We start from the raw sequence: 16,072 nt of genomic DNA, 5'->3' as shown, positions 1-16,072 counted from the left end.
GGTTGCCAGCTGACTCTAGTGTGGGAGATATAACCCCTTTTTTTTTATTTTCACAACTGCTCAGGGTTCTTGTGACTGCCAGGAAGTCAGTAGCTGTGCACTGAGTAACTCCTCATCCCTGTACACAGCTCCAGTGAGACTGTATGCAGAGGAACTCTGATGGGATTCAGTTTTCCTGGTCAGAGCTGCTGAGCACTGTTAGTCTGATGCTTGGTTCCACCCTCTGCATGTTTGGGGGACGGAAAGGCTAGTGAAGTGCATTTGGATTTGCCTGGGTGTGGGAAAGATATGTCTTGCAAAGTTATCGGCGCTCTGAAGCTTGTGAAGGAGATAACAGCTGCATTCCAAAGACTTGGGGACTCCACATGCATAAGTCCCTTCCTCCCAGCCGTTGCTTCACACGCGATTTAAGGGCAAGGTGCTAACTCATCACAGTACTAACTTCATTGTTACCCAGTGCAAAGTCTCGTCTGCAAAGGAGTTGTGTGTGCGCATGTGTATGTGTGTGTCTCCAGGAGATGGAGGAAGTGGAGGCCCCTAATCATCCAGCCCTGCTCTGTGTGTTCTCTCACCTCTGTCCACCTTTGTGACCAGGCTGGAGGTATGGTGCAGAGCACAGGGGTGTGGGCTGAGCAAGTGCAGTGACATCTTGGCTCTGCAGAGAAGCAGAAGTTGCATTAGGCATAGTGAAGCAGTGCAAAGGTGACGTTTCCTGACAGTGTCAGGGTTTGGACTAGCTCTCCCAACAGTCAAAATGATAACAGAAACGATAATGATGACTGACTCTATGCAGCTTTTTTAACAATAGGAAACCCGCTTTCAGTAAGCATAAATTCTTGATGCTTGATCTTTTCCCCTTTGCTTTAAAGTACTAATGTGTGCACAAGTCATACTTCTGTTAATAGCAAGAGGAATATTTTTTTCCATCCCTGGTTTTCTGTGAATTGTGGGGAGGGCAGGAGAAAGGACCAGTCTAGACTACAGATCATGGTCTGTTCTCCTGGATGCCTCTACAAACCATTTGTATCATTCTCCCATGCTGATTGAGCTGCAGATACACTTTGAATCATAAGCAGTGTATAGCAGATCGAAGGACAAACTGGAAGGCAGGGCAGGCATCTAGTTTTGACCCTGTGAGCCATCTGAACAGAATACTCTGTGCCTTGATTTCTCCAACTTTGAAAAGGGAGTGATGGTACTGCCAGGGGCCATGGAAGAAGCTGTAAAACTCAAAAATATTTTAATGTAACAGAAGATGCCAGAGTAGATGTCAGCAAGGGTGTGGTTAATATCTACAAGGCAGTTTCATGAGAATTTCTTCATGATTATCCTTTTCTGTGTACTGCTGTAGATTTGGTTACATCTCTTGTCCATCTTTTGTTAGGACCACAAAAATGAGTAGATCCATGTACCGTTAGGTGATTTCTGAATAATTGGTTCCTTTGTCTTAATAAGGAAACTGGTTACTAACACCTGTACAGTTCCATGTATGGTGCTATATTGTGTGACACATTTAGAACTAGGCTGAAAAAAGGTAGGAAAAAAGCCTGCATGGGGAGGGAGACAAGATGAATTTTACCTTTTGTGTCTGTAAATGTGAATTGTGCAGCCCCTGCATGGGGTTTGGAGATGCTCTAAAAAGAAAATGTTCCATCTTTTCCTCACTGGTCATGTGTATTGCAAGGTGTGCTACCCTTTTCTTTGGGAATATGTGACTTCTTGACTTCAGTAAACACTCCCGAATAAAAGGTCTAGCACAGGAGCTGGCAAGATGTCTGTCCTTTTCTGTGGTGTGGCAGCTTTAGAAAATACTCTCTAAGCTCGCCGACTGTTCAATCTTTTGGATACTCTCTTGTGACCCTTGGCTTTTAGTGCAAACACAAGTGTGCTTCAGATCATGCCAGCCGTGGTTAAGGTGATACACTGTGTATACTATGGTTAGGGAGCAGCTAGGCTTGTTGCACAGTTGGGAGCTGGAACAAATGCCTGGGTTGAAGACATAATTAAATCAAATTCCAGATTTTGCAATGACTGTTGGCTCAACCCTGACTGCATTTGGAAAGTTTCTGGTCCTCAGTTTTGCAAAACCTCATGTAAAGTCACATTGTTCGGAGCTTCTCTCGGTGTATTCCCGTTATGACTGGGCTCCTCTGCTGCCTCTTTGCACCACAGGCACTCCTCTCTCATCTACTCCTGATCCATCATCCAAATGGGGCGGATTCCTCTGGCTTCTTGTTGTCTACATATATTGATCTAAAGTTGGGCCAATGACTCCCAAACAAGGGCAGCTCTGCTGATTGCATGCTCCTTTTGCAGCACAAACAGGAATTTAGGCTAACAGAGGCAGATGTGGGTATGGCCTAGGGCTCCTGCTTTTGAACAGGGGATCTGGAAGCCTCATCTGCAAGTAAATTCACACAGCAAAGTCTGCACTGCAGACAAAAAAAGATTTGCCTTGACATCATCTGCCCTGCTCTGAGATCTGCAGTCAGTCAGGAGAGCAATGCACGGCTCCCAGCCTCTCTAGCTCAGTAGAATTAAGGCTAAGCTTCATCATGAGCTAATGCAAGCTGTTCCCACCCCAAATAATTGGCTGCTGGATGACTTTGTGTCTGTCTAACCATTACTGCATGTGGGTGGATGTGTTATGTGTGTGTGAATGAGTCTGCTTTGGAAATTAATACATAACATTGGGGGTGCATCTAATAATACAATACCTCATGAGTGATATGGATGTGAGAAGCGTAAAACAGAGCTGAGCATGTCAAACGTCTGTACAGAGATCACTCTCCCCAGTACCACAGGATGGTGATTCCCACGTTCAGACCACCACTACCTCTTTTTTGCTCTTCCTCCCACCCTAAAACACCTCAGACATCCTTCCAGTCCTCTGTTTCCCATAGCCAAAATTTTAAAGCAGGAAAAAAAAAAAAGCAGTGAAACTTCTCAAAAGCTCAGCCTCCCAATCAGCACAACCCTCTTTGCAGGGCAGAGCACCCCATGGTGAATAGGAAATGACAGAGGTGTTGGCTTGTCCATAGAGATGAAAGACAATGCCTATCCATGAGCGTAGCTGTTGGAGACACTGATGTATAGAAGTCATGCATGACTTGGGGAGTCAGGAGATGTAACCCCTCTGGGACTTGGCAGCTGTTATAGGGTATTATTTTCACAACACTGAGCTGTTTTTAAACACTTCCTCTAGTGTAATCGTCACACACACATTTTCTCAGTAATGGCAGGCCATCAGCATTTCTTTGCAGTCTTCTTAGATAAGATGTACAGAGACAAGCTGTGAAAGAGTTGAACAAGATGCCTTGACGTTAGTCATTCACATTTCCTCAGCTTGGCCCACGAATAAGCTTTAGGCCTTGTTTTCTGTACACATCCTTGTGGCTGAGGTTTTTTTTCAGGGAAAGTGTACCTTGTTCAAGTGAGGAGAGGTAAGTGGAAACTTGTGCCTGCCCCAAACTTGGATACTAAGATCTGCAGTCCAGTTAGGGAAGAAGACATATGGTTGGCTATACTTCCAGTTGTAATGGTTCAAGGTGGAGCATAGCTTTTCTACAGCTGGTCACAAGAGGAGGGGAGAGAATTCTTCACAAGCTCTTTGAAAACTTTTTTTTCAAAGGAAAAATGTATATGGTCCTGGTCAGCTCAGAAAGTGGAAGGGAGGATATTCCAAATAAAGTAGTTTTGTAGTAATATAAACTACCCTGATCATTCAAAATCCATGGCTATTGACAGAGCAGCCTACTAGCCTTTACAGGCAGCCAGATAACACTGCGAGTAATTTTAGTAGTTTAAATGGTGTACTTCAGCTTTATTCATACGCTGCCCTGAAGCAGTAGTTGTATGTTGTTCTGCTGTGTACTGTGTAACTGCTGCATTTCACCTCAGCGTTAGCCTTGCAACAGTGCTGGGTAAAATTATTTCTCCACACACTGGCATTCTTCTGGATGCAGAAAGATAGATCATAATTTCTTTGAAATTAGTTTTTTTCGGTAGATGTATGGAGCCAAATTCCTTGGTGAGAATCCATTGCAGCTAGTGGGGGTGACACTGGGAATCAGTTTTATTCCTTAGAGCTACTTCTGGCCTGTCTCTCTTGTATACGTACCTCTGAAGCACATACGGGCACTGTGTCTAGCACTGTCTGAGACCTGCTAATACTGCACTACAGTGAGAGATAACAGATTACATTCACATTTTGATGTTTGTGGAATGGATCTTCAAAGCAGGATTTAGTGAGGCTAGCTCTCTGTTGCTACAGTGGAAGTATTTTAGAGCACTGAATTTTCTGCTCATCGCCCACAAAATAGCTATTTCTGATTCAGTGATGTCTTTCATAAAGGAGATCCCTAATTTACAATCTGAATAGCTAATGAGCTAAAATGTTTTTTGATATACTTGAGAGCAGAGCTAATCTGCTGTCTGCTTTTCCTGGACTCCAGTGGAAGACCTTCCGCTGTTCCCCACTGAAACCAGGGAATGCTGAGGGTGTTGGCTCAAGTGACTTGCAGAGCTTTCTTCCAGGTACCCACATCACTGAACCATCTTTATACTTCTTTTTCTCAGCCTTCCTGTGATCTATTGAGTGCCAGCCAGTTGGGCTGAGTCATATCACATATATTTCTGGTGGGATGAATTTGAAAGAACACAGAGGAAACCCCTAGCTTTTGCCTTACTACTAAGCTTACTTAAACAGAAGGACTAGATTAACTAAAAAGGAGAAAAACATTGAAATCATGTAATCAAGCATTATTGAAGTGCGCAAGTTCCTGGCTAATTTACATAATATGCTAGCACTTCCTGCTCCTGCTGAAATCAAAGTTTAAGTCAGTGCCTGCTACAGTGGCCTTGAAACTGTGTCCTGTATGTGTAGAAGTAAAAAACTACAAGTATATTTCATGTTTTAGAGAAGAGGGCCTTTGAGAGCACATTCTTGTGTTGCTTCTTGGAAAAGCTGGAATTCATTGAGACATTGCTCCCATCCTAGGTACCCAAAACAGGGCAGGGAACAGTCTTGCCTCTAGGCACCACAAGCAAAGGATAAGACATGTCTTTTCTTTTAAGACACAAAATTTAGAAGTCTGGAATAGTCTTTTGTGGCTGTAACTTTCAGTACCAAGAGCATGTTTAGGTTCTTTTAGGGTTTCTTCTTCCAGACTTGGGACCAGAAGTACATGTTTCTAGATTGGCGAGGAGGGCTGTGGCATCCACCAAGTGCCATTGCCCATCTTGCAGTTGCATGTGCTTCTCTGGGCTTCAGGCATGAATAGACCCTGTCCTCACCAAAAGAGGAAAAGAAAATAGAAAGAGCTCTGTGGTGAGTTCCTGCCTTGAAGTAAGGGGATTTAAAATTTAAAACAGGTAGATTTTAAATATATACTTACATCTCATTTGTCAGTGGAATCTGCACCTTAAATAGGCAGGAAAGTGCTTGACTATCACTGCCTTGGAATAGATACCCGTCCTGCTATCCTTTTGGTAATTGTTTACTGTGTCAACAAAACTACTTGCATGTTTCAGTTATACCTGAAGTCTGTGGTAATTATATTGGTCATATGTCCAAAAATCTTTAAAGATATTTCACATTATTTCACATTTCATTTATAGCATGTCTGAGCCCTGATGCTGAAGTGCAAATACAGGGTTTTTTTTCATTATTTATTGGGTTTTCTAGACTATCATATCTGCATTGTCCCAGCTATTTGTAGAAATAGCTTTGTAATATTTCTGTGAAATAGCAAGGATATATATTCCCATTTTATGTATGGAAAACTAATATACAGAGAAACTACATTATTTTCTAGCAAGTTGCTCACAGAATCTGAACTTGAGTTGTGTAGACAGCACAGTCTAGTAGTTCTTCAGTGACAGGACTGTCCTACCTTTTTCTGCAGTGTCCCTCTAGGTAGGATGAAAACTGGCAGGCTGGAGCCTCCTTGTTATGTATTGATGGAAAATGGGCTGCATCAATCTGAATATATTTCTGAAACAACTTGTTTCTGGCAGGTTGTTCATTCTAAAAATATATTTATTTCTAATTGCTGAGCAGAATGCTTAATGAATTCTTCCTTCCCAAGAACAATTAATCAAAGAAATGATTTAGGGCTGGCACTTGCTCCCCCAGGGCTCAATGGCTGTGTTCCATTGACTTAAATAGAGCAGATCAAGTCCAGCCCATACTGGAAAAGATTTATCTAAGCATTTTTTAATGGTGCCCATCACTATTTTTCTGGATGTCTCTGGCAGAAAAGTACTATATATATTGGAGGAGCAGCACTGGACCTGACAGTAGAGTTACAGTAAGCTGCTGTGTTTTGCAACCAGTGTTGTATAATTTTTTAGAGAGAGGTATTATGCAAATTCCCATTGATCGTAATGGTGATTCAGAATGGTGAGGAAAGAAGGAGCTGCAGTTACAACTTGCTTCAGAAGGTTTCTTGACTGGAACAAACAGCTGGAGAGGACTGTGTGGGTCACTGAGACCCTGCAACATGGATTAGAGCTTTGATAAAGGAGAATCCCCTGGGAATCCCCACCACATCACAAGTTGTGTCCTTTCTACAAAAGATCAGAAGTCAGAAATTTGCAGCATGTCCTAGAAAGAGCGGGAGAGATCCATCAACATCCTGCATCTTGGCAAAAGCCAGATGTGTGTTAAGTGAAAATGCCCAGATCCCCTAGCACCTGCTTCCTTTACAGGGGTGTCATGTAACATGCTCCATGCCACACAGGAAGATGAAAAGCCAAAATGGCTCCTACCAGTCTGACAGGAGGGGAAAAGCCTTATATGCCCTGAATGTGGCCACTGAATTTTTTATATTCTGTATAATAAGTGATTCAAAGCATCCTCTTTGGGCAAGTGTGTCTGACAGTATCCTTTCTAGGGGAGAATATATTTTAAATGCCCAGTTTCTGAGTTTTTCATTCTCCTATCTCAGAGTATGCACCAAGTCCTCCTCATTTTTCCCCAAGTCTCCTGCTGCCCTTAAGTTTCTGCTGGGTTTCCTCATTTCAGTCAGTTCAATACAGATATGTTTGTGGAGACAACAAATAAACTGAAAAAGGCTTTGGAGCACAGTGGCTCCTTGCATAAGGAACTGCCTTTCTGTGGAGCTGAAGTGCTGAGTTGTGAGCTGAGTTGAGTGCCCTTAAGATACTTGAGTGGATGTCAGGATTCCTGGTCTCTCTTCTCCTTTCTGCTGTGGACTTGCATGTGAGTGAGGCACTCGGGAAATAACTGCCTGTCTGTGCCTCAGTTCCCCCTGCTGGCAGATGCTGAGGATGAGACTCAGCCACCTGCCATAAAGTGCTTTGAGGTCAAAAGGAAAAAAGTCTCTTGTGAGCTACATACTGTTTCAGTACATGCAGTAATTAATTCAGCATCCAGTGTTTGGAGGGCATAGTGGATTCACGTGGATGCCTTAGATAAGCAAAGCCTTAGCACAGTATGTTTCTTCTGAGACCTAAAATAATCAGAGGCAATTGGACTTTTTTTTCCTTAACTGCTGCATTTTTAGAAGGTGATTCATCTCTTGTCTGGGGTCTTGGATACCTGAATAGCACCAAGATCCCAGCAGCATTAGTCTTTTTGAGGATTCATTGTGCTCCAATCCAGCCTGAATAACTCATTGCAAACAAGAGTCTGATGTTAGCAGCAGGAGCGTTGGGGAGGAAAACTATTTTCTGCTTTTGAAACTGAAACACACGTAGTCACTACCTCATCACTCCCTTCCACCCCCATCTTCTCTTCCCCACAGAAAGAGGCTTATGGTTGTGGCACTTGGTGCTGAAGTTTGTCTGAAACAGTGACGCCAGCATTAACATTTATTTCCCACCAGGGCTGAAAGTAATGATGTAAATCAGTGTTCTTCTGTTGTTTCTTATAAAATAATACTGATTGGTAGGAGCTGAAGTTTGGAGACAGTACAAAATATATACTCCATCAATCCCAATCCATGGTCCTTACACATTGCTCCTTTGGCACCTCCTCAGCCTCTAACATTTGAAGCCATGCTTTTGTTCACAGAGTAGGCAGAAAATTTGCACTAGTTGCCATCCCTGTTGGCCAAAGTGTTTTTAACCCAGGAGCAACACCTGTTAAAGAAGGCATTTGACTTGGGAGTGTAAGTTGGGAGTGAACTCTCTCTTCCAGGTCTTCTTATCCCTGTGCTGTGTAACCACTAGGTCTGTGGTGAAGTGTCCTTGTCAGGGATGAAAGCTACATGCAGGCAACGTGTTCTGTCACTCTGGTTTTCTCTCTTCTCAGTGAGCATGTGGTTGAGGAAGTTTTGAGCCTGTAGAGTAACACAGCTTTGAATATGATCATTCCAGCAGACCATTGAAAACCCCAAACTACCTTCTATTACCTCTTTCTGGCAGTTTTTTGGATTCCCATCCTGCCATTAAGCAGGAAAAAGGTTAAAATTTTTCTCCCTGCCCATCTGACATATCTAGGGCTCACGCAGAGTGGTAGGAATAAGTGTGCATGGGTGCTGAAATCTGGCAGGTGCTGTTGCTTGTCTCAGACATAAATCCTAGTAAATTTAAAAGTTTAAGAGAGAATATGAGACCATGTGTGCTTTATTCTGCAAGCAGAGATGTGTCTCACTGAGTAAATTGCTTCATGTATCTGAACAACAGCTGCATCAGGTTCAGGTTTGATCCTTCCTCAGGCACAGGAAGCTATTCCTCTGTTTTTTGGTCTTTCATCGTAAGGTAACTGGATGTAAATGGCCAGCTACTCAGCTAAACAACATACATAATTGTTTCTAAGGCTGCTTAAGGCTGCTTATGCCCACCAGTGACCTGCTGTGGTGATGGTTGTCCTGGTGGTGCATGGTTCAAAGGTTATGGTGGGTACCCCAAACCTGGGTTTCTAGGAGCCTCTATGAGAGCCTAAATGTTGTAATAAGAGACCTCCTGTTTGACCTTGCTTTCCATTTGGGGAGGCTGGGGTTGTGATTCGTAATCAACACCAAGCTGTGGCGTAGCAATACCTAGGAGGAACATTTTTAGCATCTTGCATGGCTAGAAGTCTTTTTCTCAGCCTGGCTGATGACTTACCTATTTGCTGCATGTGTTTGTCATCTCTGTGTGGACTACTGCAGAGCATGAGGGCATAAATTTGTCTATCCAAAGCAAAACAACAGCTAGCAGAAAGCAGAGCAATGTCCTCTCCACTGTCCCCCACTTTCTAAACTGTGATTCTTATCAAGTTATGTGACTCATCTCATCTCTCTGCCCTATTTTAGTGTTTAATTTTAGTAAAATTGGGTTGTTGGTGGTGAGGCTGACATCCTCATCTCGTGTAAACTCATATTATGTCAGGAGAGCCATGTCAATACAAAATAGTTAAGATTCCAGCCTGTCATCCTTGTAATTTACCAAGAAGATAAGTTGGTGGAAGATACCTGTTCCATCAGTTGGTGTTGTATGTCCTCTGCCACTCTTGCAGTAGCACTTACTCTGAACTAACACACATACGTACATATATTGATATCATCTATGTAGATGTAAAGTCTGTACCTGCAGCACTGTAAGTGTGAGCTGCTGTTAATACTCTGGCAAGTAACAGTGAAAGATCAGATTCAGAGAAGTAGGCTTTGAAATCTCCACCTGTATGTCTCTGAGAAATTGGAGTCTGCGCACTGAAATAAGATACAGTTGCTTTCCTTCATATATTTAGATACAAATCAAACCCTTGGCCCAATATCGCTGCTTTTTGACACAATTCAGAACTCCGTAGTGCAGATCCACCTTTCTAACAGACAGCCCGAACATTTGAATTTGACTCATGCTAGATGTTGGATATAGGCCAGGGCCTGAACTTCATAATGTCACAACTTATGCATGTCTTTAGGCTTTAGTCCTTCACATTCCACAACACACTCATGATGACTTGGAAGCTGCAGCCCTTATTGATCTATCCGTTCTCTACAATAACAACGTATGGCAGGTTTCCATGGCAATAGGTCCCCCTAAAGGGGCTTCCTTCCTTTCCTCAGTTTATTGGTCTTTTTCATTATTAAATCATCAGAGATAAATGCACACAGAGAAGGGTCAACGTCTGGATCAATGGACACCAAACAAAAAGGAACTTTTCCATATTCATACAAGCAAGAGATTTCAGAAGATCAAACAATGCAGAATTGCCAGGCTGTTAGCATGTCACTCTCATACATAATGTATTCTGGGAGTTCTGTGAAATCAATACACATCTAACACCTTGAAAACCTTTGGGATTCAGCATGGAGGTGGGGGCAGAGGAGGGGGGAATCAAGAAATATTTATGAGTGCAGTAGGGTGGGATGTGAAGAGAGGGTTAAGCTCTCTGGCTTGGGCTTTCTGCCATGAGCGCAGTTTTGGTTAAATGCTACAAATAGAAAATTGTACTAAATTCTCTAACTCTGGGAGGTTGTGGTGTTGCAGGTTTCTTTTGATGAAGTTTGATGAGACAGCCACGCAGTGGAACACATCTTAGGCAGTGACGTGGCTCTGTAGGAGGTGATCCCAGACCACCAGCAGCTGGTGTGCAATCTGTCTATACCTTCCCTCAACAAGGAGCCCGAAATGGTCTAACGTACCACTAGCAGGGAGAGGAGTCTGTCTAGACAGGTTAGAGCTTGGTTTGCCAGTGGTTACACTGACCTGGTTTCCTTCTAGAGGAAACTTGTGCTTATACATCTCCCACTGAATCTGTACCATATTATCTTCCCAATGGTGTCTCCAGCCACTGCTGCAATTTATATCTTTGATCACCTTGGTGCTATGAGAACAGCAATAAATTGTCTAGGTTCAGTGTGTAAATATTCTTCCTTTGGGCGTTCAAAAAGAGAGGGAATAAGCTTTCCTATAGGTAGTACCCACAGAAATTTCACTGCTTTTGCAGCTTGTTACAGGGGAGTTCTCCACGAGCTAGTAATAGCTGCGTCCAGGCAAGTGAGAAAATATTACTAATGCTGTTCTTAGTTGGAAATGGGATGTGTGCTCTATTGGCCTCCATGCTCTAAATTTAGAGCCGGAACAAACGAAGTCTCTTGTGGCTATCTCTGTTTCTGTGTGTGCGTTCCCCAAAGGGGGAAATGAAATCTTTATTTTTACCTTTCTGGGAAGATTGGGTTCTAAGTATAGATTTAAGATATGGTTTAATTTGTGAAGATGATATCTGCAGGCAGGAAGGCAGCGGGAGTTGAGGAGACTGGTCAATTGACGACTATGTGCAGAATCCACCATGACTTTTCTTATTCTTGTGACATGTTTGTGTTTCAGCATTATTGGAAATGAAGTGCAGGAGCATGTTGTTTCTGTGTGATACAGTATGTCTGCGGACCAAGGACTAGGTGTAAATGTTCCAATACATTTGCATTTATCGAATGGCAGATTGCACATAAAACTCTTGAAAATGCTTATACAATTTCTATTAAGCATACTGCAGGGTTAGGTGGTAGACATTGACTTTACAGATTAGATGTCCAGAACCCTCATTATCCCAGGACACATGCAAGCCAGGCAGCAGCGCTGTAGCCTCCATGAACTTCTCTGTCCTGACATGTCTCAGACTGTAATGAAATGACACCCTGCAAGGTTTGCTCACTCTCCATGAAACTGAGCTTAGTGATACCACTTGCTGTTCACATACATCGTATGGCATTTGGAGGAACTTGAGTGAAAGATAGCACTATCTAATAGTTAGAGTGCTGTTGTCCTAGCCAAGTCACTTAAATTCTATCATCAGGTTCCCTATCTGAGTGAAAGCTCTGTAGGATACTGTTCAAGTTTTTTTTTTTTTACATGCTCTAGCAATACTTTTCTTAACGTGGTTTTGGTTTATGACTGGTGCACTTCAGTGCAAAGATAATACAAAGTGCTTGGGTTTTCTGAGACAAAAACAGGAGACACAAGTTTTTTCAATAAAGTCGCAGAACGTCAGGACTCTCTGCCTTGGCTGATTCACAAAACCTGTTTTAAACTGACTAGATGGAGGCCATAGAAATGTCGCTATCTTGATAAATCTAGGTTTTTGTGAAGGACAGTCACCACAGTTTCTTGGTGGCTCCTCTAGCAGCTCCCATAGGCAATGCTGAGTGTCCCAGCTATCCAGAAGAGCACTAGAGGGGAGATTTCCCTGGAGGTCCTGGGATGTGGCACATTCTCCCTCCCTGCAGAGGCCAGAGCCCACAAAGGCAAAGGCTTTGCCATTTCTCCTTGGCTAATACTTGCTGAAAAAGGTAACTCCCCTGGTAATGAGCTCACCTTGCGTTTTGCAGTTTTTGACCAGAGCCAGTGGAAAGTGCAAGTTCCAAGGCTTTTATAATCACAGCAATAAAAGCCTGGGCTCGTCTGTGAGGGCTGCCCACTGTGGTGCTGTCTGTCATCCACTCTGACTGCGCTGGCAGCAGGGGCTGTACCAACAGCTACCAAACTCCGTCTTTATTGAGAGCATTGAGCTGTTACGTAGTTCAGACAAACAGAGTCCTTGGTAGGTTACCTTCGACATAAGGTCTACTTTACTAGTCCTCAATTCTTTTGACTTCTCCTGTAAAAATCTCTGTCACATAGAATCATAGAATCATAAAACAGTTTAGGTTGGAAGGTACCTTTAAACGTCATCAAGTCTAGCCCCCCTGCAGTAAGCAGGAACATCTTCAATTATATCAGGTTGCTGAGAGCCAGTGCAACCTGACCATGAATGTTTCCAGGGATGGGGCATCTACCACCTCTCTGGACAACCTGTTCCAGTGTTTCACCATGCTCATTGTAAAAAATTTCTTCCTTATATCTAGTCTAAATCTACCCTCCTTTAGTTTAAAACTGTTACCCCTTGTCCTATTGCAACAGGCCCTGCTAAAAAGTTTATCCCCATCTTTCTTATAAGCCCTGTTTAAGTACTGAAAGGCTGCAGTAAGGCCTCCCTGGAGCCTTCCCTTCTCCAGGCTGAATAACCCCAACTCTCTCAGCCTGTCTTCATAGGAGAGGTGTTCCAGGCCTCAGATCATTTTTGTGGCCCTCCTCTGGACCTGCTCCAACAGGTACATGTCTTTCCTGTGCTGAGGACCCCAGAGCTGGATGCAGTACTGCAGGTGGGGTCTCACCAGTGCGGAGTAGAGGGGCAGAATCACCTTCCTTGGTCTGCTGGCCATGCTTCTTTTGATGCAGCCAAGATACGGTTGGCTTTTTGGGCTGCAAGTGCACATTGTTGGCTCATGTCCAGCCTTTCATCCACCAGTACCCCTAAGTCCTTCTCCACAGGGCTGCTCTCAATCCCGTCATCCCCCAGCCTGTATTGATACTGGGGGTTGCCCCGACCCAGGTGCAGGACCTTGCACTTGGCCTTGTTGAACCTCATGAGGTTCACATGGGTCCAGTTCTGGAGTTTGTCCAAGTCCCTCTGGGTGGTCCCTCTGGATGTCATGCAAATCTTCATCTCTTTAAGAAGCCTGACAGTAGAGTGGGTGTATTGTAGGTACTATCAAAGAACTAATAATTTAACAATGATTGATTGTTATTGATACAATGCATTGCGTTTTGTAAGTTAAAGAAAGGGCATAATTCACAATGTACTATAATTGGTTAACTGCATCAGTGCCTCAAACATGTTGTTTGCAAATTGTCAAGTATTATAGCTGGAATAAAAATATCACTACATGATGTGTATATTTGTATTTTTACAATGGAAAAGAAAGGAAATTTCCCCTTTGCTGCTATTGATCAAATTACAGTATATAACGTGACTAGAAACCTCTTCTGAAACTAGGCAACCGTATTTTCCGGATAGAAGTTCTACCTCTGAATAAGTTACTTAAATCTTTACTATCTCATAGTCTATCTATTTGTAATATAGGATGATAATACCTTCTTAATTATGTCTATTGGGATTTAATTAATGTATGGACATTACTTTCAAAAATGCAGGGTGTTGATTATTGCCTTATAATGTAGTGTTAGGTTTAAAAATTGATGAGAAGCAATAAAAAGCTAACATGCTACCTTGTTTGGACTGCAAGTGCCATTTTGAAGTATTACATAAGCAATAGCTTTCTTAATTTTCCACTCACCAAAATCCATGTAATTACATTTTAGTGTAATAATATGAGCATATGTGTTAAACTCGAAACACAGTATGGAATTCTGCACTGTTCAGAGGGGATTAGGTGAGCAATTATGTAGATTGGAGATAATCTAAGTCAAAGGCTAAATACAGACCTTGGAAATTATTTTGCCTCAAGTAAAACTGACAGTTGAATTCAATGAAAATTTTGTCAAAGACAACACATGAGTTTTAAGAAATCTGGATGCAAAGTGCTCCAAGGCATACATCTCATTTGTAGCGGATGTTGTACTGTGAGATAGCCCTATTCATACACCTGCTTATGTAAGCACTTAAAATTCATCACTAGCTAATAGTCCTTTTGCTCCTGATAGGAAAGTTAATCACACGCAGAATTGTATCCCTTCTTAATAACTCACTGATACCACTTACTCTCTAATACCCAGCTGAGGCATCATGATGACTACGGCATCTAAGTTCAAAAGAAAGATTAATAGTTCAGACTACTAGCTGTACAGGGCTCCCAGTCCTGCCTCCTTACTGTCACCATGAGGAGATAGTTGGAACATCTTCCTTAGACCCATAGGTGCAGGTAATCTGAGTGTAGCCCTTAACCACTGTATCAGCCCTGGGTGTATCTCCACTGTTTATTTTCTATGTATTTGCATAGCAACAACTGGCAGTGAAGTTGAATTTGGTGCAGCCCATGTTCTGTAGCAGACAGGGACAACCACGGCTGAATGAGAAGCAGCCAGTGCTGCCAAAGCAGGCAGCCAGGGAATTCTAGAAGAGGCTAGAGGAGGCTGGGACACAGCAGAGCTCTTTTCCTCATGCTGTTGTAATGAATCGCTAATTATCAGTGCTCTCAGGGGTTTTATTCAGGATGGCAGAGGATACATATTATTTGCATAGATTGGTCAGAAGGAATTAAAACTGTTTGTCTTATCCTTTAGCTAGGCCCCCCTAATCATTTCCCCTTATATAGCGTGCAGAATATTTTTGTAAGTCATCATTTGACTCTTTTTTGGGGGGGGGGGTATTCATTTCAAAGAGGTTTTCAAGTGCACAGGTATTTGAATAACTCCCTATAACTAAATAAATTCTTCTAGCAAATGAATTCTTGGACTGGGTAGCTGGTAAGTGTCCTTTAGTGTGTTTAGGAGCAGTGAATCACCATGTTCCTCCTATTATCTCTGTGAATAATGCAAAGTTTGTAACTCTCCAGTAGAAATACGCCTACTCATATCTGGGAGAAGGAATGCTTCCAAAGACAGGGAAGGATCTCTTCCTGCTTCTTTCTCTTTCTCTCTCCAATGTGTTCAGATACCTATGTGAATGGCTGCTTTCTGGAGTAAACTTTCCTCCCACCGTTGCTGCTCCAGCCACACTGACATCCGCTAATGCTCTTTACAAAAGATGATTTCTATTTCTAGCCTGACTAGCAGTGCTGGGAATTAAAGCACGACCTCTTTCCTGTCAGGATAGTTGCTGGTGAGCACGGCAGTGTCTAATTCAACATGCAATCCAGAGCAGGGGAAGGGAGCTGCCACTCTGGAGAAAAGGGCAGATTTTCATCAGCAGTTTAAAGGAATAATGTTGCAATTCCTCCCCAAGCAAAGCAGAGGATGGAGATGTCATTTGTGATTCAGTAGGTGGCACTCTGTTTCTTGAGTCAGCGCCGAGCCAGTGCTCCTGCCTGGGCTTCGTAGAGCAATCAGATTTGTCTCTGGCTTTGGTTTTAGCAAGATACGTTCATTAAAGATCTGTTCTTGTAAGGTTAGGAAGGTTGGCCACGGTGTCTGAGCTAAATTCCATTGCTGGTGAGAATATTGTGGCTCCCTGGCATTTTCAGTTAGATGCATTTTTATTTTTGCTTCCTTTCTGTGCACTTTCAGGCAGCACCTCAGTTCAACCCAGAGTTGGCTGCCTTTCAGCAGAAGTGAAAACATCCAAAAAGCTTTGTTAATTTAGAGGTGAGGTTGCTCAAGTCTATTTTCTCTTGACAGTGCAAAC

The 16,072-nt window shown here is 42.8% G+C and overlaps 1 protein-coding gene across 2 annotated transcripts in view; it reads left to right on the top strand.

Moving 5' to 3' along the window:
* Window positions 1-16,072, top strand: part of HCN4 (hyperpolarization activated cyclic nucleotide gated potassium channel 4) — a 108,120-nt gene that overhangs the window by 10,772 nt on the left and 81,276 nt on the right. Inside the window, exon 1 of one of the 2 annotated variants that reach the window (XM_030016366.1) lies at window positions 15,135-15,195. The exons of the other annotated variant lie outside the window; for it this stretch is intronic. The gene's annotated coding sequence lies outside the window, so the exon portion shown is untranslated. Of the gene's footprint in view, window positions 1-15,134; window positions 15,196-16,072 lie in introns of those variants that run through there. 2 annotated transcript variants of the gene reach the window in all.

Source organism: Aquila chrysaetos, chromosome 5, assembly GCF_900496995.4.
Source record: "Aquila chrysaetos chrysaetos chromosome 5, bAquChr1.4, whole genome shotgun sequence".
NCBI classification, from domain to species: Eukaryota; Metazoa; Chordata; class Aves; order Accipitriformes; family Accipitridae; genus Aquila; species Aquila chrysaetos.
Note: the sequence above shows the minus strand (reverse complement) of the source record. Positions and strands in the feature narration are given on the sequence as shown.